General features: G+C 38.3%; 1 protein-coding gene and 1 long non-coding RNA gene across 5 annotated transcripts in view; both read left to right on the top strand.

The window, feature by feature from the left end:
• The window catches only part of LOC146476230 (uncharacterized), a 28,249-nt gene extending 18,848 nt beyond the window's left edge, over window positions 1-9,401 (top strand). For 2 of the 4 annotated variants that reach the window (XR_014865670.1, XR_014865669.1), the window contains exons 2-3: window positions 6,149-6,237; window positions 8,921-9,401. This is a non-coding gene — a long non-coding RNA (uncharacterized LOC146476230). Of the gene's footprint in view, window positions 1-2,236; window positions 2,440-6,148; window positions 6,238-8,920 lie in introns of those variants that run through there. The other 2 variants (XR_014865668.1, XR_014865671.1) reach the window with 2 other exon arrangements.
• A 5,464-nt stretch (window positions 9,402-14,865) lies between these two features.
• LOC146476228 (collagen triple helix repeat-containing protein 1-like) overlaps window positions 14,866-15,366 on the top strand; it is a 9,384-nt gene continuing 8,883 nt past the window's right edge. The window contains exons 1-2 of the mRNA XM_085114779.1: window positions 14,866-14,971; window positions 15,059-15,115. The gene's annotated coding sequence lies outside the window, so the exon portion shown is untranslated. The remainder of the gene's footprint in view (window positions 14,972-15,058; window positions 15,116-15,366) is intronic.

The raw sequence follows: 15,366 nt of genomic DNA, 5'->3' as shown, positions 1-15,366 counted from the left end.
TTTATTGGAAGATTTGCATTATGCAAATTTCCCACCAGAATTTGACGAATATTTTCCTTTCCGATCACGCATTTTTTTCCCGACCTTTTCTAAAACCTTATTAAAACAAGAAAGAGAAACAGACAAATGCAATGTGGGGTAAAATAACCATTTGAAGATAGCCTGGGTCAATGTTTTCACCGAGTCGCCACAACATAGCATTTTCTCAACAGTTGCGAATTATGCAAATTTGTTAACGAAGCCTCGCTAACTTTGGTTTTCGTCAGCGCGTGCATTGATTGCCCAGATTTTTTATTTCGTATTATTAAAGACGAAGACCCAAGCTTTATCACAATGTTCCTCTCGAGTCGATACCTGACATACCAAGATGCATTTTAAACCTTCAAACTTACTCAATTTTCGCCTCATCGCGAAGTCCTCAAAATGTCAATTTTTCAAAGAACCATAAAACCCTCCAAAGTTCTACAAAAGTTTACATAGGTCCCATTGATAGAAAGTAGGTGAGTTATGCTCTTATTCAAAACCGACCTCGCTTTCTAGCGTTGCGTACTGTTTCAACACAAGCGTATTGAACTTGGCTAATTTTGAGTGAGATTTTTGCATAATTAATGAGGCAAAACCCGTTATTTCGTTTTCTCCAAAATTCTCGAAAACTAAAAATTTCCAGAACATTCAAATAATATTTTCGAAGATAGTTCCCCAAAAGTAAACTTCAGGCAAATTATCAGCAGTTTCGATTTTTCAAGCTTGGCCAGCGATTCTCGAAAGTTACAGTCAGGCACTCTTAAGTCTGAAGAGAACGACTTGCCGTTCTAGGCACGTGAAAGCTCTCCACATTATCCCTTATTTCTTGGGAAAACAGATCTAGTCACCACCAACTACAAAGCAGTTGGTTTGCGTTATGATTCCCACCGTTACGGCCTATTAGTTTAGTCATGTATGGCTATGCAAAATATCTGTCAAATCAACCGTGTTAAGATTGAAATGGTAGGTTTTACTGAGTTTTAAGTTTTAGAAATTGAGGAATTTAACGATTGAAATCACCCTGAAATGTCGTGATGCAAAATGCAATTGAATGAAGTTCATTGAGTCAAAATGAATCTTTTTGTTAGTTACCTAGACCTGCAGGTCCTAGATTTCCGCTGTTCTGTTGTCTGCCTTCCAAAGTGGTGAGATTCCTTCTAGAAACAATTTGTGCTGCATGACTTGGACGTAGAAGACACACTCTGCTAATCATTGAATATTTTAATACCCGCCTAAAAGAAATAGGCATCAGTGCCGAACGATAACAATGATCATGAATAAAAACAGCCGGTTAATTAAGAGAACAGAAATCCTGAATATCACGGATCAACCTCCTCCTACTTTCTGAAGTGACAAGGACTAACTTCTAGAAAGGTAAGCTGTCAAGATTATTCTGATTGAAGTACGTTTCTCGGGAAAATAAGCTCCATGTTACGTTTTGCAGTATGGATCTAAGGCCGGAGGTCTGATTTTATTGGAAAATCGTTCGATAACATGAATTTCTTAGCCCGGAGCAAAAGATCTCAACTAGCCGATATTGCATGGTTTATCATAATATTGATCTATCGCCCATGGCGCACGCTCTTGTGTGCGGGGTGCAATGCCGTCAACGTTATCGCCGCACACAAGGGCCGAGTACATTAATCAGATGTTCGTTTCATAGCTAACTTAGGAATGACAACTTGAAATCTACGTGGACCATCCTAAAGTCGTTGTCTTTCTGTACAAAAGACAACAATGCAGCTTAACAAATCCCAGAAGAAGACTTTCAACTGGAGACTGTTTGCACGTTACTGAATTATTAAGTCTGAAGAGAACGACTTGCCGTTCTAGGCACGTGAAAGCTCTCCACATTATCCCTTATTTCTTGGGAAAACAGATCTAGTCACCACCAACTACAAAGCAGTTGGTTTGCGTTATGATTCCCACCGTTACGGCCTATTAGTTTAGTCATGTATGGCTATGCAAAATATCTGTCAAATCAACCGTGTTAAGATTGAAATGGTAGGTTTTACTGAGTTTTAAGTTTTAGAAATTGAGGAATTTAACGATTGAAATCACCCTGAAATGTCGTGATGCAAAATGCAATTGAATGAAGTTCATTGAGTCAAAATGAATCTTTTTGTTAGTTACCTAGACCTGCAGGTCCTAGATTTCCGCTGTTCTGTTGTCTGCCTTCCAAAGTGGTGAGATTCCTTCTAGAAACAATTTGTGCTGCATGACTTGGACGTAGAAGACACACTCTGCTAATCATTGAATATTTTAATACCCGCCTAAAAGAAATAGGCATCAGTGCCGAACGATAACAATGATCATGAATAAAAACAGCCGGTTAATTAAGAGAACAGAAATCCTGAATATCACGGATCAACCTCCTCCTACTTTCTGAAGTGACAAGGACTAACTTCTAGAAAGGTAAGCTGTCAAGATTATTCTGATTGAAGTACGTTTCTCGGGAAAATAAGCTCCATGTTACGTTTTGCAGTATGGATCTAAGGCCGGAGGTCTGATTTTATTGGAAAATCGTTCGATAACATGAATTTCTTAGCCCGGAGCAAAAGATCTCAACTAGCCGATATTGCATGGTTTATCATAATATTGATCTATCGCCCATGGCGCACGCTCTTGTGTGCGGGGTGCAATGTTCCCAACGTTATCGCCGCACACAAAGGCCGAGTACATTAATCAGATGTACGTTCCATAACTAATATAGGAATGACAACTTGGAATCTACGTGGACCATCCTAAAGTCGTTGTCTTTCTGTACAAAAGACCACAATTTAGCTTAACAAATCCCAGAAGAAGACTTTCAACTGGAGACTGTTTGCACGTTACTGAATTATTAGGTCTGAAGAGAACGACTTGTCGTTCTAGGCATGCGAAAGCTCTCCACATTACCCCTTTATTTCTTGGGAAAACATATCTAGTCACCATCAACTGCAAAGCAGTTGGTTTGTCTTAAAATTCCCACCGTTAGCTTATTAGTTTAGTCATTTATGGCTATGCAAATATCTGTCAAATCAACCGTGTTAAGATAAACATGCAAAGGTTTTATTAACCTGACTGAGAAGGTAAATTGGCAAATCTAAAGCGCGAATATCGATTTTATTGATTGCCTGCCCAAGCCGGGAAAGAATTCAAAATTTAAGAAAACTAGGAATTTTCGTGGACACGCTGTTTTTACAGTTACTCTTCCAATAACATCATAATTACGTTTACGGTTTACGGCAAACGGCAATTACGGCAGAAATGACCACGCCACCGTGTTTGTCCTACATTTTAAGTATTTGGGAGGTATTATTTGGGGAGGAAATATTTGGAGATCGATGTCATAATGTATGCAAAATCTAATTGAATGAAGTTCATTGAGTCAAAATAAGTCTTTTTGTTAGGTTCCCCAACACCTGTCAAACCATCAGGTTGGGCGATTTTGCCTTATGACGTTTCAAAACGCTCTTCGATGGAGTCCGGGAACAAAGTTGATGTGCCACGTCGCCACGATCGGCGAATAAAATTGCTAGGACTGTCCGAATCAATCGGTGGCAAAAATCGCAAGCTAAAATCGCAAGCGTTAGCATAGGGGGTAGCGGAGTTGACGTCAGCGTTAAATAGAAATAAAATACAGGTCATGCCCAGCAAGAAAGCTGAAGGACAAATGCACACGAAAAACAAAAAGAGGAGAGGAAAACGCTAATCTACGCTATGAGGGAAGTCTAGAATAGTTAAATTTAAATATGAATACAGAACAGTACTATAAGAAGAGCACACAATAGCTATGGCAACTAATAACAAGATATATTAAACTATAGCAGAAAGAAAAAAATTAAGGCTTGGAAACTAGGCCCGGTTCATACGTCGAACTTTACATGAGCCGAACCTAATACCTATTAAGGTCGACCCAAATAATTAAGTTCGGTAGTTGATTCAGACGTCGAACCTAATTCAAGTCGAACTTAATTAAAGCTAAAGTGAGAAAGTAGATTTTCGTGGTCAGCGGCTGTTGTTTTTACTCAACAAGATTCAAAATGGCGGGAAAGATGAATTCTGACATGGAAGAGCTTGTTTGGTAAAATAATAAAGACAGGCCAAACACGGCTCCTACTGGTCGAGATAGGAAGAATATGACCTTCAAAGCTAATTTGCTCTTACGAGTACGTCTTTCAAAGATCTCCCTTTTCTGTACGAACGTAAGGAAGGGTCTTTGTAGATCTCCCTTAGCAGGGGCAGATTTTCTATCAAGTGTCATTTACCAGGAGCCATAATCAGGGATGGAGACCGTAACGAGATGCCATTTTGACTTGTGGGCCTGTCCTCATGTGTTGAACCAAAAAAATCTATTTTTAGAAAAAAATTACGCCATACGCGCGTGCACGCACGCGTGTCAACGGCCAGGATCGCGCGTGGAGAAATTGAAATTTTTTTCTACCCGTTGAAAATGGCGTCCAAATTTTAAAATTCTGCCAGGAAATATCTCCTCAGTGCCCACATTTAAGGAATTAGACTCTCACAAAGAAAAGGTAACAATTGAAAGAAAACGGGAAAAGTTGGACTAAGCGGCCTATTGATCACGTGACTCTCACAGTATAGTCATAATCAAAAAGGCGCCAAAACGGTGGCGCTGCGTGCGTTGCTACTGTTGAATGAATGAAAAAAGCTTTATACACTCTACGGACATGTACTCACACAGGTAAGGACTCTTTTATCTTAAGTGAATTTTTTCTCAGCTGCTTTCCGTGTCACATATAAGGTAGTAGCCCCACGCAAATTTGCGTGTAATCACACGGGTATATGACGTGAGGAGGGGGGGGGGGGGCGATTTTTTCTAAAAAATATTTTTTTGGTACAACTCATGGGGATGCGCGGACCCCACGCTTATGGTCTCCATCCCTGATTATGGCTCCTGTATTTACTCATCTGAATTGTTTTAGGTTAGGCACAGAAGGGCGATATTCCATAACAAACCTCAAAATGTTTTTGCGGGTTTTTAGTTTGTTTTGTAGTGCCGACATTCTTTCGCGGAGGTTGACTTCTGAAAGAGTTTTATTAACCTCTGTTGCGTAATCTCTGTTTGAATAGAGTGATGTTCTCTTCCAATGTTGTTTTTAAAGATTTTGTTCTGAGAAGTCTTGAGGCTTCGCCTTTGATATAGCCTGTATTGGAAAGTTTCTGTCGGTCTGAAGTGCGTGTGCACTTCAAGAAAAGATTCTTTTTTTTTTTTAAGATTCGCATCTCAGACAAGTATATTCAGTTGTTTCGAAACAAGAAGAACAAGCACATTCCTCTTTTCCCGCCATCTTGTTCAGAATGAAGTCCTTTGAGCACATGCCAAGTCGATGGAATGCACAGACCTCTGGGATAGATATAATTTATATAATTTATACGTAACGTATGCATTTGGTTCGGCACATGAAAAGTTCGACGTCTGAATCGAAGTCGAACTTTTGCCGTTCTATTCGACTGGCGCAGTCGAATAGAACGGCGGGTCGACCCAAATACAAATCTGTCGATCCTAACTGATTCATACGTCGATCTTTACATGCGCCGAACCAAATGATTAGGTTCGGCTCATGTAAAGTTCGACGTATGAACCGGGCCTAAGGTGACAAAACTAAACAAAAGACTAATTTACCGGTAATTTGGGAAACAACCCAACTGCTAATATGAATACAAGAAATTAATAATCTTTGAAAAGATCGCTATTTACTGATTTCGTGACACGATATGATTATGACTAAGTGGAATAGAGTTGAAATTTTGTATGTTCTTCATTAAATTTTGCATAAACCAAAACTTGGTTCTGCGATAATTTTTATTTTCGGACCCTCGTTATTAAGAACACAAACTCGCGGTTCCGAGGTTGTCCGCAATAAAACGAGTTGACTGTAGTTGCCAGGTAGAAATCTAGCGTCAACAACCATCTCCCCCAAGCTTAAGCTGATCCTTGCATTTAGAGGAGAAATTTGTAACAAAGGTTTTCGATGTTCATTTTGGTCGGCGCGTAAGAGATTTAGCAGCCTGCCAACGCTTCGATGAAACAAACCACTGTACAACCACGAGATGCCGTCCGACAGCACGGCTACTGTTGTTGTTCTTATTTTGTTGGTAAATGTCGTTGTTCTTCTAGTTTTTACAGGGCCTACTGAGTTTAACCATGAAGCTGATGCTGGTTGTCGTAATTGTACTCATCTTGGTTTTCTCTGCCATGAACGAAAGGTATGATTCATCATTAAAGACAGTTTAGATCAAACTAACATAAATTATATTATTGTCGCCGTTGTTCCTGTTCTTTTATGTACTAGAGGGAGGGTAAAATAGTCGACACCAAGTAAAGGGGAAGTCTCATGGGGTTATTGACCAGTTTGGTTAAAAATGGTAAAATAAGACCTTTACATAGCTACAAAACAATTTTAGAACAACGAGCGGAAAAGATCAACTCATTTCTTGAAAAGAACGACATCGTTATCTGTTCAAGCGCATTTTGAAAACAAAAATGCGAGATTTAACTATAAAAGTTAACGTTAAAAGAGAACGACCTTTCGACCGTGCGACGGTCATTTTCAAGTTGAAAATGAGAAGTGAAATATGTGCTTATATACAATTGTGAAAAAACTAATGAGATACTGACTTAAAAAGCTCTAAGATATTCACATCTAAACAATATAAAAAATAATAGCGCGAATGATAAATACAAAGGAACGCTAAAAACGATAAAAGGTATTTAAAAGGTATTTAAAAGTGAAATAATTAATCATTTAATAAATAATTAATAATTATTATTTTATTTAATAAATAATTAAAATGCGAGAAGTTGAAAAACGTTAGCCTTACATTTTTCAGGTTTCAATCCATTCCAACCTATTCTGTCTCTAGCCATAGGTACTAATCGACAGTTTTATTGCACTGGGGTGATAATTTATAAAAATAATAATAATAAACAAACATTAGTTTTTGGGTTTTGAAATGACATCATATTCGCGTGATACTTCCCCTTAAAGTAGATCCACAGATGGTAGATTATTTATTTTATTTGTTTGGCTTGATGTTTCCACGGCAACAGAATTTTTTAAAGCTTTTTTTTTTCTTTCCAAATTTTGATTTATCCTTGTTTCAGAAAGTTTAAGTTTATTTTCATAACTTTCATGAAATCCAAGTGTGCGGCTGTGACGAACAAATGACGTGTGATCAATGACATGAAGTCATCAGTCATACTTTGTGAACCTCGAAGGAAACAGTTTGGGACATGCTGTATACCCTCTCAGTGTTTTTTCCGTAGCCATAGTGGGCGCTATCTATACCGTTTGAAACGTCTTACATGGTTGGCCGAGAGGATAAAAGAACGGACAACAAAACAATGCTCCTAACCCTAAAAAAACAATGCAGCTTCAGGTTATCAGGGTAGAGTTTTTTGAAAGGTGTAGGTCTACTGCAGTGGCCCTGGAAGCACTCTGTGTCCACACCCCCTCCCCCACCACCAGGTTCAGGAACGGAAACAATGCATAGGCTGAATAGGGTTAAGCATCAATCATCGCAGTGACGTAGGCTAGGTGGGGGTACATTGTGGAGTAATAAACACGTCAGCGTTGTAATGGGAATAGGATAGCAAATAATTTACTGAATTTTTTTTTGAATATTCATGAGCTGCAAACATAGCAACACGAAATAACGGGGTTTACAGATTTTACTGATAAAGTGTTGGCGAGGGGGGGGGGGATGGGGGGGGGGGGGGGTGGAGTTGGGCGTTGCGGACGTTTCACTACCGGATTAGATGGGACATGGTGTTTCCATATTTACCTCCGGGTAAGTTAAAAAAAAAAAAAACAATATCGCTACAAGGCAGGAACTGCAAACCTAAAGGACAAGCGCTTACAAAACATGATTTTTACTATTTTTAAATGTCTTCATTTTTCTGATTATCCAAGATATTTAAAAGATATGTTTCATTTTCGCTCTAGAACCTATTTTTTAAGAAGACCTTATATACTCTGTTTTCCCAAACCACTGACCACTTCTTATGGTATCAAATCCTTTAGTTACTTGGCAGCAACATATTGAAATTCTCTTCCTGACTATTACCGCACTATTTCTGATTTTCCTTCTTTTCGACGACTGATATCTACTGGGAACAATAATTTACTTAAAAGGGCAGGAACTGCAAACCTTTCTACATCATGATAATTTGCAAGTCAGTTGTCTAGGTAGTTAGTTATCTTATTTGTTATATAGAATTAACTTTTTATTATAATTATTTATTAATGTAGTTGGCTCGAAGATATTAACACTTCAGTGCTACCTGTAAATTCGAGGGTAAATAAAGTTTATTGATTGATTGATTGAATGTGTATTCTTTACATCTGATACTAATGTTGAAACACAGACATTTTTTGTTTTCCATAAAATCGTAAGAGGTAAAAGTAGAAAGAAGACGATGTGTAGGAAACATGTATACCGAATGGAACTTACGGAGCTTTTTATGACTTATTGGAGCTCCGCAGTTATTCTTGAATAGTGCAGCAGCAAAGTGTAGCCGGATCTTTGTGTAGATCGGGTCAGCAATGTTGAATAAAACGTAAAATTAAATGCAAGGCTGATCGGACAGCTAAAATAATTTTATTGCCCAATATTTCGGTTAGACAATAGTAACCTTCTTCAGGGGCGGCAAAAAGGACTTAGCTTTTTGCAGCAGTTGAAGAAGGTTAGTATTGTCCAACCAAAATATTGGGCAATAAAATTATTTTAGCTGTCCGATCAGCCTTGCATTTAATTTTACGCTTCACAGTTATACAGGTAAAATAACCCCCGGCTAAATCCAAAGGCTTTCTGCTAGTGTAAAAGTACATTTTCCTTAAAGAAAGAAAATGAGAATCCTGGAAGACACTAACATTTTTCTTTCTTGCAGCGAGGCTTGGCGTCGTCGTCGCGCCGGCGGCCGACTGCTTCACAGACGGAAACCTGACATTCATCACCAGTCTGCTGCGGATTGGGCGAATAACAAGGGGACTGGGCGACAAGATATGGAGCATGATGATTTTGAGGACGAGTATGGATTCGAAGAGAACTGATTTGCAACTTGTCTAAAAGAAAAGGCAAGCTGGTTTTCGTGCAGCGAAAAAAAAAACATTATTACATCAATTGTATATTCAAGTTAATTGCACCTCAGCGCTTAATAAAATAACCGGAGCCATGGTGGAATAAAACGAAAGAAAACCATCACCTATCTCTATAAAAGAAGCTGTTTACTGTTTATTGATAAGTATTGCAGTTGTGGGCCTTAAAATTAGTTTTGTATAGTGAAAACTAATTCACATTTGAAATGGGTAAAGTCACGCCAACCATAAATAAAGTAACTGAACTATTCAGAATTTCAGAGACAAACCAGCACTGACCTGATACATTGGGCGTCAAACGTGATAATATGTTGCAACGCTTGTAATTTTTTTTTTTTTCGGCCACGCTTGAACTTAGCATCGTTTTTGTATTTAGCTGTCTTTTTATTCAGTGGACAAACTCCCAAGAATACATTTAGCCTGAAATCTAGCATTATTAAACGCACGCCTGCTTTCTAAGGGCAGAAACTCAAATTCAACCGTACATGGATCGGCCAAGCCCGCTTTACTGAGCCGTGATAACACCAACTGCGTATGTCCTTCCTTCGATCCTTTCTTCCTTACTTTTTTTAATTACTTCTTACACCATTAGACGTCCATAAAATTATAAATTAATGCAAGAAAAATCCTTAATAGGAAAGATAACGACATCGAAAAATACACCCGAACACACTGACTCTGTTCGATTCGCATTAAACCACATTTGGTCCTACTCGGCGTGGATATTTGCTCAGGTCGATTCACGGTCATTGTCGTTAACCGAGATGCTTTCCTTTTGCGCTTGCGAGCACAATCGGTAGTTTGGCGCCTTAGCCACCATAAGCCTGAACACATCGCTTCTTTGAGTTTGTTGAGATTTATTATTTTGAAGGCACTCGTTTTTTTACAACAGTGACAAATCGTAACAAAACCAAATCGAAGAATTCTTAACAATCAAAGTACACGTTAAGTTGAATATAATCGATCCACAACTGAATTACACAATATTGGAAACCCCACATCTCAGTAAAAAAGCACAGTGTGAAGAAAATCACGACACAAGTGTCAATAATTATTTCACGTGTGGCTGTTGCCGCCTGTAGAATTGCGTTTTTCTCAATATTTATACATGTAGTGCAATTATGTATGGCTCACATCTCCTCAAGTCACCTATACAACATAAATAAACACTCCTCCGGCTTCTTAATAAAGAATCCGCGAAAGGAGTCGGAAGCTTGCACTGACGTTTTAAATCTATTTTTGGGTCATGAAAGCTGATTTTGTTTTCTTAACTGTCTTAGTGACTGGCATCTTCATTAAACACCATCTAACGAGGTTCACTGAGGAGAAGCATCAGTTCATTTTTTAACTTCGTTGAGCTAAGATTTTAGCGAAGCTTATCGTCCAACTGGGAAAGCATACAGTTCTGCTGTACCTTGGACAATTCTCAATCGATTTGATGTTAATCTCTGGCTCTCGTTTTTCTTTTGGTACCATTTAAGCCGGCGTCACACCTGGCGAATTATACGCCGATCGCTACGATCGGCGAAAATCGCCCGGTGTGCCCTGGTGTGCCCGGTGCAGTGATTGCGATTTTCGACGATCGTCACGATCGACGTATAAAATCAGTGATCTCTGGCATGTCAGATATCGGCGATTAAATTCGCCGGCATTCGCCATGGGTACCCGTTCTCGCAATATTCATAGCTGCAAATCGCCAGGAAAGTCGACAAATTAGGTTGGGCGTTGTTATCACATGACTTTTCAAAATGTCCCTCGATGGAGCTCAGGAATAAGGGTGAAGTGCTACATTGCCGCGTTCGGGGAACAAAATCGCCAGGTGTGTCTGCATTAACCTTTGGCGAAAATCACTGGCGATCAAATTCGCCGCGATCAGCGTATAAAATCGCCAGGTGTGTCGCCGGCTTGGTGAAATACCACAGTAAAGGTATGCGATCGTTCTAAATTCAGAGATGTTACGTCAAAGTTAAAATCTCAAAATGACGAAGAAAATAATACACATACCTGAAGAAAAAAAAAAGGCAAAACAACTGACGAAACGATAAAAGAAAAGCTTTTCTTTTTCCACGTTTTCTTTAACACGTGTACTCTTTTTCCTCACTAATAATCAACATGACGCTGGAATGAATAAATTGAGTTAATTCCGCATTATTTTAATTTGAGAACAGTTTCATGTAAACATAACGTCGACATATAACCCAGAACCTTCAACTCATACTCATACAGTCACGTTTCCCGTTGTACACTCTTGGATTTTACGACAAGAAAGATTGCATGGCTATGTCAGGCGTAATTGTCCATCCGATTTGCAAAGAAACGAATATTAATCGAATAAAACATTGACACGAGGGTCTCCAATAGGTATTTCGGGATCCAGGATTTGGCTTTTCTAAAAGTCGGGATACGGGATTTTAGCGGAAAATAGCAACGATATTCGGTATTAGATTTAGGAACGGGACGCGGGATTTTACGACTTTGCGAAGCGGGATGAGGGAAATATTACTCTAAAGAAACAAGATCCGGGACGTTCGGTGTCGAAAATGTACAATGAAAATCTAGTTGTCGCCGTCCTGAACGAGAAAAGAAATTTACGGGACCTATGTCTTTTCAGATAAAGTTTCTTTAGTGCTTATTTATTTATTTACTTATTTATTTATTTATATTTATTTATTTACTTATTTATTTATTTATTTATTTATTTATTTATTTATTTATTTAGCTTCGCCTAACTAAAATACAAACAGAATGGAAACAAACAATAGAAACAAAAAAAAAAAAAAAATACCAAAGATATAATAATTAGGCAGGGAGACCACTCCCTGAGACTTTGCAGTTAACTTGAACCGATAAGCCATAACAAATTCCACAGAGCTAGCGTACACAACGGTATAAAGAAACTAATTCAAACGGCTCCGAATCATGATAAGAAAACCTCCATTCCGTAAATTTGAGTAGTTTCCTTCATGATCAAAATCAAAAGGTCAACAGAGAGATCTAACCACATTTTGATCGAAAAGGAAAATCTCTCAGAAACGTCCAGAAGTCTACTGTCAGTAAGCAACCAGCAGGTTTGGCCTGTCACCTCTTCAAGTATCTGTTACAGTCCCACGTTGTGGTATGTGAATAGCAATGATGGCCATTATCCCTTACTGAAAAGTTTTCCAAGGATCAACGTGATAACAAAGACAGCCCTTAGCATTCAATTGAAAGAAAAAAGAAAAAAAAAAGGAAAAGATCAACCTCTAAAAGGAAATTGCTGAACTGACTTATTGACTGACGTTATTCTCGGGAACTTTGAAAACGTCTTCAGAATGAACGATGTCGTCGTTATGTTTGAAAGAAATAGAAGAAATAATCTTACAGCTAATTTCTCGGTGACCAAAGACCAGTGCAAAGATCAGTGCTCCGATTTGCAGTGGAAATTTATATCCAACTGAAAATGCCTTTTTTCTTCAAGGGAAGGGGCTTGGAAAAACTTATGACCTGACCGGGATCGGGATTGGGATAAAGCAGCGGTCGGGATTACGGGATTGAGGGAGAATTTTGTCCGGGATGGCGGGATAGGCCTTATCACGGTTTTCGACGCCATTTTGACGGGTAGGCAAACAGGCTTGAAATAACAGTGTTTGTATGGGAATCCGATGTCAAATAATTTTCATAAAACATCTCTTCTGAAAAATTCATGAATTGGAAACTTTTGGCACTAGAAAAACGATTTTATGAACAAAATTGGAGGGATGTAGCGGTGCCAGAAAGCGTCCAGTAGTGTTCTGAACTTTCCATACATTTGTCTGTATAGCGAACCAGCCGTGAGCTGCTGCTAAAAATAGTTCGCGGGAAAAACATAGAGGGAAATGTATGGAAAGTTCAAAACACGACTGGACGCTTTCTGTTACAGCTACATCCCTCCAGTTTTGTTCTTAAAATCCTTTTCCTAGTACAAAACGTTTCCAATTCATGAATTTTTCAGAAGAGATGTTTTATGAAAATTATTTGACATCGGATTCCCATACAAACACTGTTATTTCAAGCCTGTTTGCCTACCCGTCAAAATGGCGTCGAAAACCGTGATAAGGCCTATTGAAGAACCCTATTGGGGACCCTCTGACATTAGAAGTTCTTTACGCTATGTTGTATTACCGTCATCGTGACACGTGTATTTATTGCCTATTTTAGTCGAGTAAATTGAAACAAATTAATATTTTTTTTTTTAAAAGCAAATATATTTCAGTTTTTCTAGCCTTTGTTGTTTATTCTATCAAGCTCGTCACCTCCGCCGTTGGGATCAGTCTGCCGTGATATTTTAAATTGAAAGGACAGTTTATATGTGAATCAGTTTAGAAAAACTATATCAAATTTGTTCTCCACACAGGGCGAAATCCAGATCTTATCTGAGATTTATTAAGCGCTTCCTATGATAAAAATATCCATAATCGTTAATATTACCATGAGCCAGCCCAATGAATATTCTGTAAAAATTCTCTGTGCGTTCCCGTCCACAAAACTTAGTCTGACTCAACTTCCGATATTGATATTCCGCACAACTATCCGCAGTGAAGCAATTGTTTTACCTCTCTCGTTTTGAGGTTTAATGAGAGGTGCCTACCGGCACAGAATTAACCGACTTACTACAGTCAAGGGAGCGATATGTTCCGGTCGGTTAAGGATCAACAAAAACAATACGGCCGAGACGATGAATCTAGTTAACACTGAGAACTGAGAAATCGCTTCTTTTCAGTGAATGAATAAAAAAATATATACATCATGACAACCATTTCTATCGCTGTTGCAATCGAATAGCGAATTTTGTTGGTGGGTTCCGAAGTATTAATCTCTGGGTAGAGGACATCATCTGCTTCAATAACTTCCAAAAACGAAAACTTGTCAACATAATATTCATGACTATTTGAAAACTAATCAACCCATACTCATACAGTCTCGTTTTGTTTTGTACACTCTTGGATTTTACGACAATAAAGAGTGCATGGCTATGTCGGGCGTAATTATCTATCCGATTTGCAAAGAAACTCAAGCACTGAAGAATATTAATCGAATAAAACATTGACATTAAAAGTTCTTTACGCTTTGTTGTATTACCGTCATCGTGACACGTGTATTTACTGTCTATAGTAGTCGAGTAAATTGAAAGGACAGTTTATATGTGAATCAGTACAAAAAGTATAACATCTTTCTTCTCCACACAGGACGAAATCCAGATCTTATCTGAGATTTATTAAACGCTTCTTATCATAAAAATATCCATAATTAGCAATATTACCACGAGCCAGAACAATGAATATTCAGTAAAAACTATTTGTTTGCGTTTCCGTCCACCAAAACTTATGTGACTCAACTTCAATATTGATATTCCGCACACTATCAGTGACGCAATTGTTTTACCTCGGCCGGCGCCCGTTTTGAGGTTTAATGAGAGATGCCTACACAGATATAACCGACTCACTACAGTCAAGGGAGCTATATGTTCCGGCCGGTTAAGGATCAACAAAAACAATACGTCCGAGACGATGTATCTAGTAAACACTGAGAGCTGAGAAATCGCTTCTTTTCAGTGAATGAATAAAAATATACACGTATAAAACCATTTCTACCAATGTTGCGATCGAATGGCGCAGTTCTGAACTATTGATTTCTGGGTAGAGGACTTCATCTGTTTTAATAACTTCCAAAAACGAAGATTTCACAATTTAATATTCATGGTGTTTGAAAACTTGTTCCGACGAGAACCTCATTAAATACTAACTACAGATTCACTGAGGAAAACTAGGGTTAGTTCAGTATTGAACAGCGTCGAGCAAGTATTGAAGCGAAGCTGATCGGAGACAGTAAGTATAACAATTCTATAATACTTTCATTGGAGTTTCTTCAATCCATCTGATGTCCTTAATTAATTTCAATCCCTTTTATTGCAGAATCGTTGAAAATTTTTGTTGCTGCTAAGAGACTTAAAGCGGAGTAACAAACTTAAGGTATGTCATTAAAAAATGGTAAACTCGGCTTAAATTTTAACTCAATTTATAAGACTTATAAGTCCGATAACTAATATATACCGCTGCATACTTGTGCTGAAACATAATGAAACAAGAAACTCATTCTCGCTTTATTTTATGAACTCGTGCCCCGGGCTACTTACACAATAAAAACAACACAACGCTTGCATGAATAAAAAGTGGCTTTGTTCACTGAGAAATATGACTGAAACAACACAACCTGGATTTGC

The sequence above is a fragment of the Pavona decussata genome, unplaced genomic scaffold (assembly GCF_977016875.1).
Source record: "Pavona decussata unplaced genomic scaffold, jaPavDecu1.1 SCAFFOLD_78, whole genome shotgun sequence".
NCBI lineage: Eukaryota > Metazoa > Cnidaria > Anthozoa > Scleractinia > Agariciidae > Pavona > Pavona decussata.
This window is presented reverse-complemented; position numbering and strand designations above follow the sequence as displayed.